This window comes from Gopherus flavomarginatus, chromosome 4 (genome assembly GCF_025201925.1).
Source record: "Gopherus flavomarginatus isolate rGopFla2 chromosome 4, rGopFla2.mat.asm, whole genome shotgun sequence".
In the NCBI taxonomy this organism is placed as follows: domain Eukaryota; kingdom Metazoa; phylum Chordata; order Testudines; family Testudinidae; genus Gopherus; species Gopherus flavomarginatus.
In genome coordinates this window covers 149517014-149531060 of record NC_066620.1, presented here as the reverse complement: position 1 = coordinate 149531060, position 14047 = coordinate 149517014, and positions in this window count along the sequence as shown.

Below are 14047 nucleotides of genomic sequence, written 5' to 3'. Positions count from 1 at the left end.
AGAAGAACTTCCTTTTATTTGTTTTAAACCTGCTACCTATTAACTTCATTTGGTGATCCCTAGTTCTTGTGTTATGGGAATAAGTAAGTAACTTTTCCTTATCCACCTTCTCCACATCACTCATGATTTTATATACATCTATCATATCCCCCCTTAGTACTCCTCATGGGTACATATCCTAACTAATAACATACTGTGAAAGACCTTAGTTGAAAAATTGTTTCTTCAACATGATAAAGTGATAGTATTACAATTACTTAAACTGCTATCTTGTAGAAGAAAACCAATGGAGGGCAGGGGAATAGTTTAAAAAACTGTTTTCTATAGGGCAACATAAAATATCCCACTTCATAATCATAATAAATTACAATTTACCACTGTGCAAAATATAACAGTCAATTTAATTATTAGCAGCAACAAAAGATAAAGATATGGTATGTTCTTGGTAAATTAGAAACATTTTTAGAGATTAGGAAAATAGTCCCTTTCATAAGTTACTTGGGTTTGGGTTTTGTCTTATTTTTAACAAACCAAATAAACAGTTCTTTAAAGGATGTGACTATACATCAGAAAAAAAACCTATCATCTCAATGAATCTCAGTTTTACAGGCCAAGATTAATGTATAAGTCATGTCTACTAAACCAAAAGAGGGAATATCAGTCTAAATATACATTTAATTATCCTGATGACAACGTTTGCACAGTTCCTAGCACTATCAAGCTGATCCCAGTTGGGCCTATGGAAATTACTGTAATACAAATAAATGGTAAATAATCATTAACTTGCTTTCCCTGTTATTAATAGCACGTCAGGCCTGGAATAACTAGAATAGGGTTTCCATAACCAGATGCAGCTAGAAAAGGTTCTCCTGACTTGCACAGACCTAAAAGTAACTAATGCCAGTAGCAAATTAGTTCTTCTTACTGTTGTCTTTTCTTTTGAGCAGACTTAGAGTAGTCAAAATATTTCTTCATTAAAGTGGACTCTGACAAGGCTTTCTTTAACCAAGGCAACATGTAAAACAAGGCCCTACATGACTAAGGGCTTGTCTGCATGAGGAAAAGTACCAGCATTACTACACCAATATGATTCTATTGTTACAATTATTCTTCCCCAGAAGGACACTGTTATTCAGAATAACTGTCCTTTTTTCAGTTTAGCTTTATTTGCAAAGTAAGCTAAACTGGAAAAGGCGATGGTGGGACTTATACCAGTGTAACTGTTGCGGTATAATTATGCTGGTAAATTTCCTCATGTCGACAAGGGTTCATATGGGCATATAACCGATTTAAACAATAAAATTAAACATTCCATGAGCCAATAAGACCAAGGTAAAGCTTTGATGGCTTTGTCCATCTCTCAATTTATGTTTTACATCTAGCAGAGTGCTCAAGAGCTATCAGAACCTAGAAAGTCAACTCTGTCTCCAGCTACATTTTGAGAGACTTGTTATTCCAGCACAATATATAATCAGTTATACCACATTTAGTCATAATCCATATCCTCTAAGATTAATTTACATTTGGTTCTATCATGTAGGCCCTGTCTAGCTCAGCAAAAAAGGGGCTTTTTTCCAGTTGAGTTAGCTCAGTCAAGTTAACTTAACTCAGCTGTGCTTCTGCTCCCACTTCTCACCATAACAGCCACATAGACACAATGGCCCAGACCGTCAAAGGTATGTAGGTGCCTAACTCCCACTGAAATCAGAGAGCTGGGCGCCTAAATACCTTTGAGGATTTAGTCCAGTAAGATAGTTTGAGCTGTGTCTACTTGAATGTTGGGGTGGGAAAAGACTCAGTCAAGGGCCTGGTCTACACTGGTGGGGGGCAGGGTGGGGGTGTCAATCTAAGTTACGCAACTTCAGCTACATGAATAACGTAGCTGAAGTCGACATACTTAGATTGATTTACTGTGGTGTCTTTATCACGGTGAGTCAACTGTTGCCACTCCCCTGTCAACTCCACCTGTGCCTCTCGCCAAGCTGGAGTACGAGAGTTGACGGGAGAGCTCTCAGGAATCAATTTATTGTGTCTAGACTAGATGCAATAAATCGACCCCCGCTGGATTGATCGCTGCCCGCCAGTCGGGCTGGTAGTGTAGACATACCTAAGGTAAACTAGCTCAGTTGAGCTAACTGTGTGGCCAGTTGCTTTAAATGGGGTTTTTCCAGTGACCCGCAATTCAGCTGCGGTCAACTTTAGACTATACCGCATATCCTTGATGAGTGCCTACTGACTACTTTCAATGACAGGCTACTGCCTCTCCACCTGGCTGATGACGATGCCATCAAATGGCTTGGCACATTGCGCCAACACTGATATATAACTGAAAATACAGCTTTTTTGCCCAGAGAGACAGGGCCATAGTTAGAAGAAGCAATTGATTAGGGACTTGCACAGGTTTCAGTTTATCTTAAACCTGTTAAACTAAACTGAAATAAGCCTAATGTATTCACACAACTTTTTGCACCAGTTTAATTAAATTTAAAGTTGCACCTTAAACTAAACCAGTGCAGTTTTTCCTGTAAATGAGCCCTAAGGCAGCAAAATGTCCAGTAACAGTGACAGTGGTTGAGGGTTGTTAGAGGACATATGTTTCCAATTTAATTGTAGTTGAAAGTACCTTAAAAGTCAGGGCTTCAATCCATTTGTTATATTATTGTTCTTTCTTTATATATTTATATGTATTTATTGTCAAAACAAAATGAATTGTACTGTAATCAATTATACATGTTTCTGTTAAAGTCTATATTTTATAATCTTATTTTTCACAAGTAGCATCCCCTAATTGTATTAATATGGAGGGTGGGATTGAACAATGGATTTGTTTAGAAGTGATGCCATATAGTTGTGCTTTTATTAGTTCTGTACTTCAAGCTGAAGACCTATTAAAAGGGCTAATGGCCAGATGTAGCACAGGGCTTTGGACGTTGCTATGGTTTTAGAGAAAGTCGTGGAATAGTTGCTCTAGCTTATGGGTTTTGGACAATTCTGATAAACCTTTTTCTCAGGCTTCTTCAGTATTAGTCTTTATATTATCTTCTTTCCTCTGTCCTCCCCTTCTTTTTATACTCACCCTTTTCCTCCCCGTCGTTCTGCCACCTCAATGTCTTCCTAGTTTTCTTTTTTTTTAAAATCTTCTATCCTCCTCTCACTCTCTTTACAGCTCATGTGGGCCCCTATGATGGGGCTACACTAGGACTGAAACGGGAAGAGTTGGAGAACGGCTGGAGAATTGGCCAAGAATGGTGAACCGCGGCCACTGGGAACTGTGGGCGGCCGTGCCTGCGTACGTTCAGTGTAAACAAACTGTCTCGTGGCCTGCCAGCGGATTACCCTAATGGGCCGTGGGTGGCCCACAGGCCACAGGTTGCCCACCACTAATCTAAGCCAAAGAAAATCTCATTTACCCATTCCTTGCATGCCCTTACCCTTCAAGGTCAAGTATTCTCGCTCAACCTCTTGAAACGCATGCACACATAAGTTATGTAGGCTTTTCCTTGTTATCACTGATACTACAAAAGTAAGAGTAAATATGTAAGAGGGGTTGTGAAATTTTTTTACTTCATGTAAGGGGCCTCTGGCCTCAAAAAGTTTAGAAACACTGCACTAAACTGAACTAAACTTCAAATTGCTGTTGGTCTTTGAAGCTGAAATAAATGCTACATATTAGCATAAAGAGGAATGAGTCCTTTTGTTCATGGGTTTCAAAACTGTGTGTTCACTTTTTGCAGATGCCATTTCCCATAAGATAAGGGAACAGAACAGCATTGCTTAATAATCGGAGTGTGGAACAGAGTCATCTAAAGATAAACTAGACTGGTGGAAAAATTATAGACCAAGGGTCTGATCCAGCAAAGCACTTAATCAAGTCCTTAATTTTAAGCACACAAGTAGTCTCACTGAAGTCCCTGAGCAGACTTGTGCAGCTGGGTAAGGTGCCCAGATTCAGTGAAAACCATGGACTTCAGCTATGCTAGCAGGTCAAAGAGTAGAGAACTACAAAAGGTACAGAAACAGCTGAAAAGTACAGTTGAGGAGAGGGGTAGTATCTCATATGCCATCAACCAAACTGTTAAATATGATGCATAAAGGAGAAAATATAACTTTCATACTCAGATCTTAGACTAGGTTTGCAGTATTGGTAGTTAGAAAAAATACTTTGTTAACCAAGCAAGACATTAAGAGACAAACATGAAATTCCACTGTGGTTTACTATCACTTCTAAGAATTTAAACACAATTTAAATCAGTGACTGGCTGTTAATTAGACATTTCTTCAAACCTCCAAACTTAACAGGCAGCCTACATTTTGTTTACTCATATCAAACTCACATTTATTTGTGTGTGCAAATGGAAGAAATGCACATGTATTTGTGTGTGCAAATTTACTGTTTATATAGGCACGTTTTGCAGGTAAACACAACAGAGACCTGCTGAAAACTTAGCCCTTTAATAAACCAACTCGTCTACAATTAACAAGTAAGAACTATGGACTTTCCATGATTCTGTGTTCTCCTGATTCTTTTCTTGTCTTTTAGACTGCTCTTTCCATGTGCCCCGTCAGCTTTTCCTGCTGTTCACCTCTCCTGTGTTGTTGTGGTTGATGTTTTTAGTTTGGTATCCCAGAGGGCTTTAGTTTCAGGATACTCTTCTTTCTCTATACCCTGTCTGTCCCTGGGGACTAGGGTGACCAGACAGCAAATGTGAAAAATTGGGACGGGGTGGGGGGGGATAATAGGAGCGTATATAAGAAGAAGACCCCAAAATCAGGACTGTCCCTATAAAATCGGGACATCTGGTCACCCTACTGGGGACTTCATATGCTTCATGGCTACCACTATCACTTCTGTGTCAATGACTCCTGAATCCAGGGCCTGTGTAACCATTAGGCAAACTAGGCAGCCGCCTAGGGCACCAAGATTTGGGGGTGCCAAAAAGCAGTGCCCCCAAATGTATTTTTACATTATTGCTCCCGGCAGGGGGACTGGCCGCTCGCAGCCGCATTAGCACCTACCTCTGTGGGCATCCTCTGCAACCACGGGCCCCACTGCCTCCCTCCGCCATGTCCCACATCACTGCCTGCCTGCACCCCCCCTGCCAGCCCGGAGCTGCCTCTTCCCCAAGCTCCCAGGCTAACGCATCGCTCCCTAGCCCACTTTCTCCAGCTCTGGCAGTCCCAGACTCCCTGCCACAGCAGCGGCTGCAGCCCAAGGGCTACCAGCTGCAGATCAGAGTGGGTCACAGCCTGCCTGCAGCTGGCCCTATTGACAGCAATGCAGCGGCGGGAGGGGGGTAGGAGTGGGGGAAAGGAAGAGGAGACTGTAGCCACCGATCCACCTGCGGGTGTGGATCATGGCCCTGCCAGAGGATACACGGTTAAAGAGCTGCATACGTGTAACCCAGAACAGGGAAGTAACTTGCCTGAAGTCACTCAGTGAGTTGGTGCCAGAGTGGAGAATAGAAGCCAGATCCTGACTCTGTGCTCTGATCCCCAAAACAGCCCTTTCCAGATCCATGCGGAAGCGGGGGACAGGAGGGACTCTAGCCATGTGCAGGAGACCCAAGACCATTTATTTTCATTAAACATGTAGACTAAATAATGAAATTAATAAATTTTCAAGCTGAACGTGTATTAATTCTAATGAACAATGCCACATTATACAGTATTCATTTTTGAAAGTTTATAATAAGCGATGCTCCGGGGGGAGGGGAGGCGCAAGGTGGAAGTTTCGCCTCGGGTGCAAAATATCCTTGCACCGGCCCTGCCTGAATCTACCTCCCCACCTCTGATCTATCCCTTCTTGTTCAGTCCCACATCTCTGCGTGATTCTGACATCCCATACAGCATATTTCACTCTCTGTTTGCCCTACTGTCTTTGTTTTTAAGAAAATCCTAATTTTCATCTGAAAAAATCCCTTTCTCCTCCCTTCTTTATCACTGTTGATAATTCTGTCCTTCTCCTCGCCATCACAAAGCTGTACAGCTGTGCTGTCACATATGACTCTTTTTCTCCCACTATGTATAAGCTGTTGCCAAACCTGTCAATTCTTCCTTATAACATCTTACACCCACCCATTCCTCTCAACCCTTACTACCAAAGCACTGATCCAAGCATGAGTTATCTCTTGCCTCAGTTATGTTATGCTTTGAAAGATCCTTTTATTAGAGTATCTCAAAGCACTATATCTATGAAGCATATAATCTCTTCCCCCGTCTCCTTTCTGATTCGCACTTTGCCCTGTTCTCATCCATCAACCATTCATTTGTTAAAATGTTTTTTGTTGGCCACCACTGAGACCATATCGCTCTCCTGTTCGAATCATTTCATTGGGACCCATTGCCTTCTGCATCAGGTAAAATCTTCTGTCCTCATCTTAAGGGCCCTGCACAGCTTTGTTCCTTTCTTTCTGTCTTTCTGCCTCTCTGTTCTGTCTTTGCTCCCACACAAGTTGTTCAACCCAAGCCTTCCCTTTCCTTATCTCTCATCTTAGGGTATGTCGACACAAAAGATGGCGAGAGTGGCACATCTACAGTGCTGCATTGTGCCACTGTAGTGCAATAGTGTAGATATTTGCTACAGTGACAGAAGGGGTTTTTCCATTGCTGTAGTTAATGCCCACCCGATCCTGGAGAGGCAGTAGGTAGGTTGAGGAAAGAATTATTTTGTCAATCTAGCAGTGTCTATCCTGGGGCATAGGCTAGTTTAGCTATGTGTTTCAGGAATATGAATGTAGCAATGTAGCTAGGTTGACCTATGTTTTGCATTTAGACCAGGACTTAGTAATTTCTTGCACCTTGTTTCTGGAACAATTACCCTGATCTTGTAAAACAAATCCATCCAGGACCGGTGTAACCATTTAGGCGACCTAGTCAGTCTCCTAGGGTGCTGGCATTTGGGGGGGCACCATTTTCTTCAGCAGCGACTGCGGCAGCTGGATCTTCGGCTGTCCCGGTCGCTGCCGGCATTTAGGTGGAGGGAGCTGGGGTAGGGGAGCACGAGGAGGGCCACCTGCAGCAAGTAAGGGGGGGGGGGTTGGCACGCAGGGGAACTCCCCGCCCAGCTCATCCCTGCCTCGCCTCCTCCCTGAGCACGCCGTGGCTGCTTCACTTCTCCCGCCTCCCAGGCTTGCAGCGCCAATCACCTTACGCGCTGCAAGCCTGGAAGGCAGGAGAAGTGAAGCAGCAACGGTGTGTTCGGGGTGCTCCTGCGTGGAGCAGGGGTGAGGTGGCGGGGGGGTGCCTCAGGGTGGAGTGTGGGGGGTGGGGAGCTGCCACAAGGGGGTGCCTCAGGGTGGAGGGGGGAGCTGCCATGGGGAGGGGGGGTGCCTCAGGGAGGGGATGCGGGGGGAGGTGCAAGGTGGAAGTTTTGCCTAGGCATCAAAACATCCTTGCACCGGCCCTGAAGCCACCCTTTTCTCTCTTAGATCTTTCCATAAAATGTACTTCCACAAAGCCAAATGCCTTTCCCATCACTCTTTTTCTTGTCATAAAAATGAAAATAATAATAATAATACACCCACACTAGTTACAAAACAATGAGACTAGCTATTTCTGACTTTAGATGTTCTCAAATGGAATCATCTGACTTCCAGCATTCCATCCCTTCATGTTTTTGCACAATGCCTAGTTTACACAGTGGTCCCCAGCCAATCCTGATTGGAATCTCTGTGCATTGCTGTAATAATTATAATCATGGCTATAATAAATAAGTAGCCACATAAAACATATTGATTGCTGTTTAAATAATAGAAAATAAGTTTTCTTTTAAGATTATTGAAGTCAATGACAGAACTTCAGTTAATTTCAGGGGGAGCAGGAGCAGGTTCTCCATCCATAAGTTAAATGTGTGCTTTAGTGCTTTGCTGGTTTAGGACTTAAGTATATGAGGAAGCACATCAATTTCCTCTGCTAGGTAGATCCAAAGCAGCTGAAGGATGGCATCCAATATAGCATTCAACCCTGGTTGCAAAAGGAGTGACAGAAATATTGGTGTTCAGCTGTGGGGCTACTTGAAAGTTGGATCCTTATAAGTCACTCCCAAGTAAAATACAATCACAGCTTCTCTTGCCAGTAAGCAAGAAAACATAAGCAAATATTCAGCATCATTTTCTATATTGCTATCTTCAGCATGTAATTTATGTGGCTATCTGAAATTAATGACCAGCAATGATGCTATTAACAAGAGAACAGATGGGCTACATAATTTTATTTCTGTACTTGATCATACATTTGAGACATTTTAGAAGAAGTATAATAATGACTAAAGGAAATACTCTGTCCTTGAAGCAAACTCAGAGGAGTACAACTTGTTCAGAGAGATTTTGAAAGTAAACAAAAGAGTTTAAGGCCAGAACTGACTCCTTTGAAATTCAGCTATGAAATGAGAAATGATCCACAATGCTAAAGATAATTCGGGGATGAGTATCAAAGATACGTGAATTATGTAATTAATTAGATTAAGTAAAGAGACAGAAAAATCTTGAGAACTTTTTTTAAAGTAGAGCTCTGATATGTTGGGAGCATAAGAACAAAATTCTCAGAGGGTCTTGCTTAGAGCCCAGAACCAGTATGACTTCTTGCCTTGAAGCGAGTGAAAACTAGAGGAGGGTAGAGTACATGCAGTCTTATCCCTTTTCATTGTGGATCAAAGAAATAGAATCCTCAGGATCCGCCAGGCTTTTGATTTCTTGCAGTGGATCTGGAGTGCAGATTTCTCTGGGCTGCATTTCAAGCATTCTTGGTTTATTGCTGTTGGATATACTGTACCTCCCCAATACTCTGAAATATCAGTTCCTACAGGGAACTTCTTATATGCTCTGTATCTTATTTACTGGATTATTTGTGGTATAAATGATAGTTTGAAATTGGGTATAATATGAGTGAACCCCTCTTGCCATTGACAGAAGCTGTTTTATTATGAGAAGGTTTTTTCCCCCCTTTTTGTAGTCTTTCTTTGCATCTGAATTGAATTTTCTTTAACCCAGCCCTATCATATCCATAGGCTCTACCTATATTATATACTAGAAGCCACAGAGTAGTTAATTTGTATTTACTTCTTTTTTTCTATACAGTTCTATTAAACTTGGATGATCAATGCTATTCAAAATCAGTATGTATACATACAGAAGTATCACAGATAATTATAATTTGCATCCGATGAAGTGGGTATTCACCCATGAAAGCTCATGCTCCAATACGTCTGTTAGTCTATAAGGTGCCACAGGACTCTTTGCTGCTTTTACAGATCCAGACTAACACAGCTACCCCTCTAATAGATAATTATAATCTATCTATCTATCTATCTATCTATGCAAATATGAATGAACTGCTTTATGTAGGTTTTAATATACAGGTAGCTCATACAGATGTATAACACATCTAACCACAAATGCCAGTGCAAAAAAGCAGATCAGTTTAGAGGTATTTGTACTGATTCAAAGTGTCTGATTATGGAATGCTGATGCTGGAATGGCAGAAATGTGTTAAATCTGGGGTAGATATTAAATGTGCACAAAGTACCAAAAACTCTATTAGTAAGTAATATTCTGAAGAGGAAGAGCAGGTTTCAGAATGGTAAGGGCTGTCTTATAAGGGAACTTGTTGCTACTTAAGACCAGGGTGGATTTGATTTAAATCACTAGTCAGAATGACTCAATTTAATCATGGATTTCTACATAAAAGTGCATTCTTGTTGGTTGTTATAGCCTTAATACCTATTCTTCACAACTCAGAGATAGATGCTAGTTTCATTTTTAGAAGGTACACACTATATATTTTTAAGTGATTTATTTTGAAAACTTTTCAGATTAGTTTTATAGCTATATCAGAAAATGAATGATTGTTTGGTTATTTCATTTAAATTGAAGCAGATATTTCTGAAGTCATTGGGAGGTGAACTATCTCCAGTTCAACAGGTTAATCATTAATATTTGGAGGATTTTCTTGCCATGCAGTATTAGTAGGAGAACATCACTGGATAGACATTTAAATTGTTTTATTTAACTAAAACAATATTATGTTTTCTGGATTTTTTTCTTCAACAGCAAACATATAATATTTTAACAAAACAAGCATATGAATTTTTGTATTTAGTTGAACATTCAAGTTTTTTAAAATCAGATTTGTTTTTGTCAAAATTATTTTTAACTACAATAGTTAAATGAAATATTTAAAAAAACAAAAAAACAAAAATTAAATTGAATATATCAGCCAGGTCAACATGAGAAACTTAAAATATTGGCTACTGCAGCTAACTCAGTCATCTGCACCTTCATTTTCCTGTTTGCTCATAATCTGGAAAAGAAAAACAAGCTTTCCTGCTTTTTCAGGTCCTAAACGATTTCTCAGTTTGGAATAAACTACTCCAAAGGAAGAAAATATTCTTTCTACACCAACAGAAGAAGCTACTGCTGTTTAAAAGTAAGATTATCACTTCAACAGTCTCTGAATCCAAATGCTTAAGTGACTTCCACAAGTTCTCTGGTGTAGCTTTCTTTAAAACATCATCAGCAAACATATATATTTCTTGACTGGTTTACCCTTAACTCTGAAGTTTATTATAGTTGGCATTATGGAGGGATGATTGCTGGATGTCCATGTCATAGCCAACTCCTCTTCTTCAGCAGTTAAGGTTTGACCCTGGTACTGAGTATTGAGAATATTTGCAAGAAAATGAGCTGGAAATAGTGCTTGTCCCATTCGTTTCTTTAATGCTTGTAATTTAATGCTATCATTGCATATTTCTATTTTTAAGATCTCACTCAGTTCCTTCCAAATTTCAACAGTGTTAGCAATAAATCAGCTATTTCCCTGCTTTTTGTTCAAGGCTACAGAAATAGGCTTCAAGGTACTTAGCGTGTGTTCAACATTTCTCTTAAGCCCAGTGCTGAGAACTTTGGCTGTGACAGTGCCATCTATTTTTTCAGGATTTTGTTCACAAACTGTCATCAGATTAGACCAGTTCTTGATATAGTGCTCAAAACAGTCCCCTACTGAGTTCCATCACACGTCTTGTGGGAGAGTTAGCTTGGTTCCTCCCACTTCTTTCAGAGCAGCTGCTGCGAAATGGTTGTTATGGAAGTATTTTGAAATTTCAACAACATTAGTCTTTTTTTCTGGAACACTGAAATCTTTCACTAGGAGATGCATCAAATGAGCACTGCAATCGTATTTGATTAGCTTGGGACTCTCTTCACTCTTCTTATCTTGGATACATTTGCAGCATTGTCTGTGGCCAAGCTGCATAAAGACATTAGAACTTTTTTTCACAGTTTGTTATAGCTTTTACTGCTACTTCTATGTAAGTATTCTGCTGTGTGTGCATTTTCTGATGTGTCAATTATTTCTGTAAGGAAGACATTCCCTTGTTCTGTTGTCACAGAAGCACATACAACAGGATCTGTGTGGACATTGCTCCAACCATCAAGACTCAGGTTAACAATTTCACCCTCTAGGCCAGGACTTCCCAAACTTGGTTCGCGGCTTGTTCAGGGTAAGCCCCGGCAGGCTGCGAGATGCTTTGTTTACCTGAGTATCTGCAGGTTACGGCCGCTCACAGCTCCCAGTGGCCACGGTTCACTGTTCTTGGCCAATGGGAGCTGCGATAAGTGGCGCAGGCCCCAAATCTCAAATAGTTGTGGGTGAGAATAAAGTCACAAAGCTCAGCCACCAGGTTTGCTGTGACATTATTGGGGATACTGTTCCTGATGGCTTGTAGTCCATCTTTGTGTGGAATGTCGGTGTAAAGAGCTTCTACATCCATAGTGGCTAGGATGGTATTTTCTGGAAGATCACCAATGGATTGTAGTTTCCTTAGGAAGTCAGTGGTGTCTCAAAGATAGCTGGGAGTGCTGGTAGCATAGGGCTTGAGGAGAGAGTCCACATAGCCAGACAATCCTGCTGTCAGGGTGTCATAAACAGATAGTTAAGGATTAACATCTCTTTCACCTGGAAATAAGTATCTGAAGCACCTGACCAGAGGACCAATCAGGAAACAGGATTTTTTCAACTCTGGGTGGAGGGTTTTTTGTGTGTGAGTCCTTTGTTCTGGGTCTTCTGCCTGCACTCTCTTCGCTATGAGGAGGTTTCTATTTCCTGCTTTCTAATCTTCTGTTTCCAAGTTGTAAGTACAGAGATCATAAAAACAATAGGGGTTATTGGTTTTTTTCTTTTGTATTTACATGTCTATAGTTGCTGGAGTGCTTTGAATTGTATTCTTTTTGAATAAGGCTGTTTATTCAATATTCTTTTAAGCAAATGACCCTGTATTTGTCACCTTAATACACAGAGACCATTTTTATGTATTTTTCTTTCTTTTTATATAAAGCTTTCTTTTAAGACCTGTTGGAGTTTTTCTTTAGTGGGGAACTCCAGGGAATTGAGTCTGCAGCTCACCAGGGAATTGGTGAGAGGAAGAAGTCAGGGGGAAATCTGTGTGTGTTAAATTTACTAGCCTAACTTTGCATTCCCTCTGGGTGAAGAGGGAAGTGCTTGTGTTTCCAGGACTGGAAATAGAGAGGGTGGACCCCCTCTGTTTAGATTCATGGAGTTTGCTTCTGTGTATCTCTCCAGGGACACCTGGGGGGGGGGAAGGGAAAAGGTTTATTTCCCTTTGTTGTGAGACTCAAGGGATTTGGGTCTTGGGGTCCCCAGGGAAGGTTTTTGGGGGGACCAGAGTGCCCCAAAACACTCTAATTTTTTGGGTGGTGGCAGCTTTACCAGGTCCAAGCTGGTAACTAAGCTTGGAGGTTTTCATGCTAACCCCCATATTCTGGACGCTAAGGTCCAAATCTGGGACTAGGTTATGACACAGGGTTCCACGACTATTTCAGATTTGGCAATGATTTATACCTTTAAGTCAGCAGCAGTGTTATGGGTACCCGCATGGCCCCACAGTATGCTAACATTTTTAGAACAATGCTTCCTCAGCTCTTGTCCCCTAGCGCCCCTACTCTACTTGTACTACATTGATGACATCTTCATCATCTGGACCCATGGGAAGGATGCTCTTGAGGAATTCCACCTGGATTTCAACAATTTCCACCCACCATCAGCCTCAGCCTGGACCAGTCCACAGAAGAGATCCACTTCCTGGACAATACAGTACAAATAAGCGATGGTTACATAAACACCACCTTATACTGGAAACCTACTAATTGCTATACTTACCTACATGCCTCCAACTTTCATCCAGACCAAATCACACAATTCATTGTCTACTGCCGAGCCCTCAGATACAATCACATTTGCTCCAATTCCTCAGACAGAGACAAACACCTACATGATCTCTATCAGGCATTCTTAAAACTACCGTACCCACCTGGAGAAGTGGAGAAACAGATTGACCAAGCTAAAAGGGTACCCAGAAGTCTACAGGACAAGCCCAACAAAGAAAGTAACAGAACGCCACTAGCCATCACCTACAGTCCCCAACTAAAACCTCTCCAGTGCGTCATCAAGGATCAACAACCTATCCTGAAGGACAATCCCTCACTCTCACAGACCTTGGCAGACAGGCCAGTCCTCGCTTACTGAAAGCCCCCCAGCCTGAAGCAAATACTCACCAGCAACTAAACGCCACACAACAGAAACACTAACCCAGGAACCAAACCCTGCAACAAACCCTGTTGCCAACTCTGTCCACATTTGTATTCAAGGGACACCATGATAGGACCCAACCATATCAGGGGCTCGTTCACCTGCACATCTACCAATGTGATATATGCCATCATGTGCCAGCAATGCCCCTCTGCCATGTACATTGGCCAAACTGGACAGTCTCTACACAAAAGAATAAATGGACACAAATCAGGCATCAAGAATTATAACATTAAAAAACCAGTAGGAGAACACTTCAACCTCCCTGGACACTCAATAACAGACTTAAAAGTGGCAATTCTTCAACAAAAAAACTTCAAAAACAGACTTCAGTGAGAAACTGCAAAATTGGAATTAATTTGTAAACTTGACACCATCAAATTAGGCCTGAATAAAGACTGGGAGTGGCTGGGTCACTACAGAAAATAATTTTCCCTCTGTTTATAAC